This window comes from Lampetra fluviatilis, chromosome 36 (assembly GCF_964198595.1).
Source record: "Lampetra fluviatilis chromosome 36, kcLamFluv1.1, whole genome shotgun sequence".
Classification (NCBI taxonomy): Eukaryota; Metazoa; Chordata; class Hyperoartia; order Petromyzontiformes; family Petromyzontidae; genus Lampetra; species Lampetra fluviatilis.
Window position 1 is genome coordinate 537,646 of NC_136310.1, and position 9,573 is coordinate 547,218.

Here is a 9,573-nt window from a genome sequence, read left to right on the forward strand (position 1 = left end):
CTCTACCTGGTAAAATAAAATAAAAAGTATTTTATTTTTAGCGATTTTCTTACCTTTACTATACTTTGCACTTCTGCCGTATGTTTGTATTGTTTGTTGTTGTAACCTTTTGATCCGCCCCTACTAGGCATCTGTGAAAAAGAGCTTGATAGCTCATCGGATTCCTCCAGTATAAATAATGATTCTGATTCTAATATTCCGTGTGCCTCTATCCCGCTCTACATTGGATTGTAGAAATTGGAATTCCTTCAGCACCTTCAATCACCTCGCCAGCTCTCCCGAGGGATTATTAATTTCCATTGCAACCTGTAAGGCCGAGCAATCCGTCCTTACCAGTGAAGTGGGACTCTGCAGATGCCGTCGAATGAATGTGCATCGAGGCCCAGCAATCCTTGCCGAGTTACAGATTCGCAAGGCCATCACGAAGGGCTCGCGACCCAGGAGAGGCTCATTTGCCAGGGTGACCGGCTCACCAAACAGGACGAAGCGCGGTCTCGCGGCACTGCGCTGGGGGAGACGCTGGGCCACCCCTTTGTGGCCAGCAGTGTGGCCCAAGCGGTTTCCACCGGTTTTATTTTTTGCCAAATGAAAAATAGTTTTTTAATTCATTTTCGTTTTTGGTTGATTTCTCTTAATCATTAATAAATAAAAATCCCGACACAAGCGTTGCAAATATTCATCACACGTTGAACTGAATAATACAATCGCGTCATCACGTCCTATGCGAGGCAGGACGCCCATTGCAGACTAAACGTCCGGGAGCATTGCGTCAAACTCGATTGCAGTGTTGTACACTGCACAGTTTGGATCGACCTGGGCTGTCAATGAGAACGTGATGTTGGTTCGTAAAGCACTCGGAGGTGGCTGCATCTCCAAGTCGCTGCACGAATAATATGATTATATTTTTATTATATTATGGCACCGTCCGGATCCGGTCTGTGAAAAAGGTGGCGACGCGATTGGTAGCGTAGCTCGTTAACCACCGCACGCACCACCGCTCCCCACAATCGTACACGCGCACACGCACGCGCTCAGGAAGCACTCGCCCACGCTGCCACACACGCGCACCGAGGGAGCACTCGCGTCGCCAAGGGCACAGCTCAGTGCGTCCGGGCAGCAAACACAGGCGGCCCTCACGCCCCTCAGACGTTCTCGCACGCAAGAGGCAGACGCGTGCGAGTTGTCACAGGCTGGGACATGTCTCTTGTTCACGTCTCTCGCTCAGGGCCGTGAAGGGCACGGTGAGTCTGCCAAGCTCCACAAAATGCGAGATACCACGGAGGGAAATTGGCGTGGAATTTCCGTTGGTTGATCGCCTCTGTGAGGAAATGCTGCGTTTCACAGCCTTTCTCAGAGTGGCGGGTGGCCTGAACCATCGCAGCCAGTCACCCACCGCGCAGCACAAACCGAGCACCGGACACCCGCAGAAACACGTGGTGCGTGCAGGCCACCAACACATTCTGTCAAAGGTCATTCGTGAGAGGTGACGGCGGTAGTGGCATGGGGAGGCCTTCATCCAGCAGTGGATTTACCATGGTTGATAATGATGATTTAGAAGCCAGGTGGCTGGATTGAGGAACAACAATTGGATATTTTTCTGCTCTGATATCCTTAATAAACAGGGAAGGAATCTTACCTCTAGCTCCGGTAATTATCTTGGCACACCGCATCCATCTCGCCAATACAGCATTATTATGGATATGCGCACCTTGCCTTGTGCTGATAATTATCAGCACAAGGCATTATCAGCATAATCCTCCCTACTCCCAAACCAGCCAAGCAGCGTGCATGTAAATACCGGGTGCGAGATGGAGCCCCAAGCGTGACAGAAGGCAAGAGGCGGATAAGAGAGGGGCATGGCGCGTGTCCTTCACGCAGCACCACTCAGCACCACGCTCACGGGACAGACGGTGGTCGTCATTCTGCACGAATGTACGAAGAACTGTTGTTGATAAACACGTCTGAGGACATGTTTTGTTTTGCCAATCGCAACGCAGCCTGTTGAAGCTGACCTTTTCCTGCTCACCGCACCCGCGACATTGCGGCTGAGCGCTGTGCCCTCCGCAGATCGTACAAAGCGCCGCGTGGGAGTCCTCTATTTGCGTAAAGTGGACTCGCAATGCCCCCTTGGTAACCGGTCCGCCGTGTTGGTTCGAGCGCCGCTCACAAACTGAAATGCGTCGGTCTGCCGACCCCCCCCCCATCCCCACACCGCCGCACGCGCCGAGCCGTTCCTGTTCACGCGCAGTGGCAGAAAGGGGGAACCGCAGGTCAGAGAACAAATGCAAAAATAGCGACTTCGTGGAGACACTCTAAAGAGTTCGTGGACTTGGGAAAATGTCAGATGGTTGAGACTCGTGACGAAACGGCAGCCAAACGAGTGAGCACCCCCGAGAGGGAGGCCCCAGCAGAGGCAGACGGCGCAGCGAGAGCTACGGCTCTCTGGTTGACAGATGCGTCCGACCTGTTGACACATTTGAAAGGATTGGACACATTCCGGCCATCGGCACAATAAGCATGTACAGATGACGCAAATCCACATTGTAACAATAAGTCTGTATGTTATGTATCATATATCGTAGTTTAGGGCCCAAGTAGGACGCATATCGAACGGGAGGTTCCTTGCCTATACACATATGTCTGTTCACCAGCGTTGCTTCAACAAGCCCAACTCTGTTGGATGAGACACTGAATATTGAAACCGGCCCTCCTCAGTTTTGCTTGAGTTCAACCGATGCTGCTGAAATTAAGCACTCCCAGAAGGCCGCGCGGCCGATGGGATGTGTGACTTTTATCTTCTACGTGGGCGGACGGATGTGTTGAAGGAGGCGCGTTGCCTGCTTCTTGATTGTGTTACGCCGATGATCGCGTTGTGTTCGAGCCCCGAGAGACGAGGCCGCCCTGCTGGGCTGGCCTGCCCGGCTCGTTAAACGGAGAGAGCCGTGATCTGACGAGCAGATTCGAGTGCTCCCTCGTGCACACAATCGTGTACACACAATCGCTCTCCATGGCGACCGGCTTCCCCCACGATGACGATGGCCTGACGAATAAAGGGGGCGGTCGGGTGGTGGCACAGTGATACAAGTCGTGCCTAGAAGCAAGATGCACCCCGGTTCGATTAATAATTATCGTCTCGGGGCCCCTCTCTGTGTGCCGTGTGTGTACGTTCTCCCCCTGTTCCGCATGGGTTTCCTCGGGGCTCTCTGGTTTCCTGCCGTAGCTCACAACACGCGGCCCAGTGCAAGGGGTGTTGGCGAGACATCCCCGAGCCCGACAAAAAGTCTTCGGGCTCATTGTGTGGCCTGCGCGGGGGTGAGCGAGTCGCCGGCGTTGTTGTTGCGGACACGCTCCTCGCCCGAGACTCTTTTCCGGCGATCGGACAGGGGACCCTTGGAACGGGTGCCACCTGCACGCCGAAGTGGCTGGCGCGTCGCTCACGTCGCGGCCACAGTAATAGCGCGCGTGTCACGAACTCTCTCCTCCTGAAGCCCTCTCGTGGTGGCGAGAAGACCTCGACCTTGACATTTAACTCCTGAACGTGTTGCTGCCACCATCACGCGCAGGACTAGAACAGTGTCATTGGTCCTGCACGAGATGAGTTGAACAACAACAGCAATAATAACACTGTGTAACATATTTTATTTAAAAAAAATTGTTCCTGGGTAGTAAGTGTTATTTCCTAATTGATTATGCCTCACAAGTACAGAAAATGGCTCTTATTCCCCACAAATTTTGCTTTTGTGACCAGGACAGTGATATTTTGAAATTTACCTATTCTCCAGAACATTCCAGATAGATTCAGTGCTGAGTAAACTTGGAGTAACTTCTAGAACATTCTACAACTTTCCAGTAATATAAATAGGTGTATAAATAAGGGGCCTTAAGCCCACCAGTTCAGTTTAGTTCCAGCTGCCTAAGTGGATACATATCTGCATTTTTCTCAGATGGCATCAAGAGGCTGAAAGCATCCGGCAGACGCATTTTGCTATTTCTGCGGCCAATTTATCAAGACAAGAGATAAAAACAAGTACTCTGTGGAAGCATCTTCTAAGATGTATGAGGCCTACAATGCATATTTCGGCATGCCTGTCGGGGATCAAGACAAACCCTGGGCACCTCATTTCACCTGCGAGCAATGCAAGTTGCAGATCATAGGATGCGTCGCCAACCTTTTTTGCAGCTTCTTCACCCGTCAAGATGGGCTCTGCTTCTGCCACAATGTGACCAGTCTGTTCGAGGCCATCGGAATCATCTGTCACCAGAATGAGTGGCGCCTCTTCATTGACAGCTCATCCAGGAGCCCCAAAGCCGTGCTGCTCCATAATGGTAACAAGTACCCGTCTCTTCCCCTGGCTCACTCTGTGCACCTCAAAGAGGATTACAACAGCATCAAGACCTTGCTGGACGCCTGAAGCATTATGAGTACGGCTGGGAGGTCATAGGAGTCTTCAAAATGGTGGCATTCCTGATGGGTCTCCAAGGCGGTTTTACAAGTGTCCCTGCTATCTTTTCCTTTGGGACAGCAGGGACACCAAGGCGCACTACCACAGGCGGGACTGGCCACAGCGGACTGAGTTCTCTGTGGGGAGGAACAACGTCAAGTGGGAGCCACTGCTGGACCCCGGAGGGTGCTGATGCCACCACTGCACATCAAATTGGGCCTTATGAAACAATTTGTGAGAGCTCTACATAAGGAGTAGGCAGCCTTCAAGTACCTTCAAGACTTATTCCCTAAGCTGTCTGAGGGCAAAGGTCAAAGCCCGTATCTTCGTCGGATCACAGATAAAGAAGATCCTGGAGTGCAACGACTTCCCCAAGAAGCTCACTAGTAAGGAGAAAGCGGCTTGGGACAGCTTTGTCGCAGTGGTTCGTGGCATCCTGGGCAATCACAAGGACGAAAACTATGTGGAGCTGGTTGAGACTCTGGTGAAGAACTACGGCACAATAGGCTGTAGGATGTCCCTCAAAGTCCATATCCTTGATGCTCATCTTGATAAATTCAAGGAGTACATGGGAGCGTACTCGGAGGAGCAAGGCGAGCGATTCCATCAGGATATACTGGACTTTGAACGCCGCTACCAAGGACAATATAACGAGAACATGATGTGAAACTATATTTGGGGGCTGATTCGTGAAAGTGATTTACAGTATAATTATAAATCTCGAAAAACTACTCACTTCTAAATCTTTTGTAGTAATTTTTGTATTACTTTCGGATAAATACATTTTAATTCTGATTGATATTTTTTTTCTCACTTTGTATGAGCGAAAATACACAAATTCGCCCGTTTTCTAATTTGAAAATAGGTACATTTCTCAATATCACTGTCCTGGTCACAAAAGCAAAGTTTGTGGGGCATAATAGCCAATTATTATACTTTTTAGGCATAAGCAATTATGAAATAGCATTTACTACCCAGGAACATTTTTTTTACATAGTGTCATTAATCCTTCTCCCGTTAATGCGGAGCATTATTGACGACTTTGTTGAGTCATTGTTGTTGTTATTGTTGTAATCAAGAGGGAGCAGCAGCCACGGCTGCCTTGGCACCCAGACGCCTGAGGCGTCGCTTGGGCACCGCCGCTGCCTTGGCCGCTCTGGTCACGGTGGCGGCGGGGCCACGGGCTGAGCCGTGAGCGTCCGTCCTGTACCGCCCCCTGGTGGCAGAGCCCTGCCAAGGCCTGGCACACCACGCGGGCTGCACGCGGGCGTGGTGGCATTGTGGAGAGCGCGAGACGTGCATGGCACTGCGGGCAGGGTTATAGCAACCCCTACAAACAGTACACCGGTACATTTAACGCGTAGACTTTCGCGACCGATACTGTGATTACTGTGACTAAAACCCCAATATGTGCCCGACATCACTTGCACGTGTGGCAAATGTTATCCAAGTACACGTGGAACTACTCTTTGGTTCTTTATTTTTTACACGTGGAACGTTGGGCCAACGTTGATCCAACGGTTCCGACCACATGCCAACGTTGGCCCAGCGTTGAAGAAAAATCCTAGCGTTGGTAGCCCTGCTGCACGTGACCTGTAGCCCGGTTTGCCGGGGCACGATGGCAGGACAGCAGGTGGGTTGATCCCCATCCAGATTCCATCTTCACGGGGATCGAGTGTTGTAGCGCCTCGCACGCGTGCAGGGTTTTGTTTCCGGTTATTGCTGTTCCCTCTCACGTGTATCAATACTCACGAAGAGAATCGGCCCAAACATCCCAATGTCGGGTCACAGAATGTGGAAAGCTGTCGGTGGTGCCCGTCCTGGCTGCCTTCCCGCTCCCTTTTGAGATGGCAAAAGTCGCGTGCATGACAATGTACGGAAATGCAACGTAAATAAAACAAAGAGGATCGCGTCCCACAGCAAGCGCCTCGCCGTGGAGTGGACATTTTCTCAATACGACGCAAAAGCCACCCACGAGCTGGAATCGCCGAAACGTCACCGTGCGTGCGGTGTTCCCGCACGTGTTCACGCACGCACGTGTTCCCACACGCACGTGTTCACGCACGCACGTGTTCACACACGCACGTGTTCCCACACGCACGTGTTCACACACGCACGTGTTCCCGCACGCACGTGTTCACACACGCACGTGTTCCCGCACGCACGTGTTCACACACGCACGTGTTCCCACACGCACGTGTTCACACACGCACGTGTTCCCACACGCACGTGTTCACACACGCACGTGTTCACTCACGCACGTGTTCCCACACGCACGTGTTCACGCACGCACGTGTTCACGCACGCACGTGTTCACACACGCACGTGTTCCCGCACGCACGTGTTCCCACACGCACGTGTTCACACACGCACGTGTTCCCACACGCACGTGTTCACTCACGCACGTGTTCCCGCACGCACGTGTTCCCGCACGCACGTGTTCCCACACGCACGCTGCAGACAAACCCATCGCGGGGGGCCACGGACCAACATGGCCCCGCTGTCGCCCCCAGGCAGACTCGGCGCCTCTCGTGTTACTCCTGACCAAATTATCTGGCTCAGCCGCCTCCTCGGTGTAAGATTGTAGTTGTTGTTGTGCATCGACATGAAGCTGCACGACGCAGATGAAGGGGAATGTTCTATCCGAACGCGCCGACTGTGTGCGCAACGGCCCTGGTGAATGCGCGTACCCCATAGCGACCCAAGTCAAGTTACTTTGTTGCCAACAACGTTGGTAACAACGGTTCTAACCACGTACCAACGTTGGCCCAATGTCATCATTATCCAAACCGCGCGCCTCCCGTCAAGAACGATTGCGATGGCCCTAAACCACACGTCTCGGTCCGCGGGCCGGTATTTAAACTCGCAGGGCCACGTGATGATTGTTTGACGAGGGGAGGCCTGACGATGGGAGAGCTGCACTCATCTTGTGCTGGGCAGTAGTTGTACTACAGTGCACTACATTGCAGTGGTAGCACGTGGCTTGAGCTCTGGCGTTGTGCGGCGCTGTGGAGGCAGCAGCAGCAGCAGCGAGGGTTGGTGGATCGCCACAAGATGCCGTGAAACTCCCTTCCAGTGGGCTCGCCAGGAGCAGGCAGTGCAGACAGTGGACGTCAAGGAGGAGCCGTACCCTGGCTCGCCAGGAACAGGCAGTGCAGACAGTGGACGTCAAGGAGGAGCCGTACCCTGGCTCGCCAGGAGCAGGCAGTGCAGACAGTGGACGTCAAGGAGGAGCCGTACCCTGGCTCGCCAGGAGCAGGCAGTGCAGACAGTGGACGCAACGCCATCTGTTTCCATCTGTACGGAGATAAAGTGTTGTTCCCTCGCGCAAGGGGTGCGATTTCTCCGGGTCCTCCTGTTTCCTCTCACGTGAATAATAAACACCCGTCATTCATTGACTGAAAACATCTTAAAATTAAAACTCTACGTAATAGGACGCTCCTGATAAAGAGTCATGCGACTGGATAAATAAGTCACATTTCAACAAAAAATTGTTGACTGTGAATTCTCATCATGGTAACGGGTGGCGATGAGAACCGTGCCTTCGACTCTGCGAATCCTGTCCCGTTGGCAAGAGTGCGGGCCAACGGGTAACCCTGTTACACCAGCGGTGGGTCACCTGGTCAACCACGGTGGCACACACGCCTGTGACCCAGCGCTTCGGGGCCAGGGTCGGTGGATCACGTAGATCTGTGAAACTCTCAAGCCCTCTCGGCTGCCAGGTGGCAAAACCCTCCCGACGTTTTCAATTTGCCATGTGACACGGTTGTTTTTGCTTTGACTTCTCTTTGCTTCATTGGTGGAACTTTCTTTTATTTGCTTGGGGTTTGTAATTTTGATGACGCAGATCAGTCTTGCAAATAAGACTCATCATAGCCTCTTGACTTCAAAATAACCTTGAAACTCCTTCAAAGGAATTGTACTCACATTTAATGCATAGCTCTCCCGAGTAAGAGTTTGAGGCTCAATTATGCTTTCTTGCATGTTTGTTAAATGTAAAGAAACCAACTTGGGTTCACATATTTATTATATCATCGGCAGGGTTTAGTCCTGCCGAACAAACACCGCTACCTTCCCCCGATGTTCTGGTTATACAATCGCTACTGGATGACATTTGTTCAAAGGGCTAGCGTGACAATTAACGAAATCTCTCTTGATTTGAAGCTTTCGTGACTGCAAGGAATCATACTCTTAGGTTTTTTTCGGTAAAGTCACGTAGGTAAAAAAATAAGTAAGTAATAAAATAATATAGATAATTATATAAATAAAATATTTATTTTATTTCTTAATAATAATTTTATTTCTTAATAATTATTTTATTTCTATTATTATTTCTATTATTATTTACTTATTTTTACCTACGTGACTTTACCGAAAAAACCTAAGAGTATAGAAATCGCTCTTATTTATGTGGAATTACAAACGGAAGTCTGTTCCTCGATTGGCCACAGTGCCCCCTAGCAGCACAGAACGGGTGATTATTGTTGTTATGAGTTTCCGAGGAGAGCCTCAAGAGCCCAACTCCTTGTCAGGAGAGGGCAATACCAGGCCTCCACAGTAGAGGGCAATACCAGGCCTCCACAGGAGAGGGCAATACCAGGCCTCCACAGGAGAGGGCAATACCAGGCCTCCACAGTAGAGGGCAATACCAGGCCTCCACAGGAGAGGGCAATACCAGGCCTCCACAGGAGAGGGCAATACCAGGCCTCCACAGGAGAGGGCAATACCAGGCCTCCACAGTAGAGGGCAATACCAGGCCTCCACAGGAGAGGGCAATACCAGGCCTCCACAGTAGAGGGCAATACCAGGCCTCCACAGGAGAGGGCAATACCAGGCCTCCACAGGAGAGGGCAATACCAGGCCTCCACAGTAGAGGGCAATACCAGGCCTCCACGGGAGAGGGCAATACCAGGCCTCCACAGTAGAGGGCAATACCAGGCCTCCACAGTAGAGGGCAATACCAGGCCTTCACAGTAGAGGGCAATACCAGGCCTCCACAGAAGAGGGCAATACCAGGCCTCCACAGGAGAGGGCAATACCAGGCCTCCACAGTAGAGGGCAATACCAGGCCTCCACAGGAGAGGGCAATACCAGGCCTTCACAGTAGAGGGCAATACCAGGCCTCCACAGG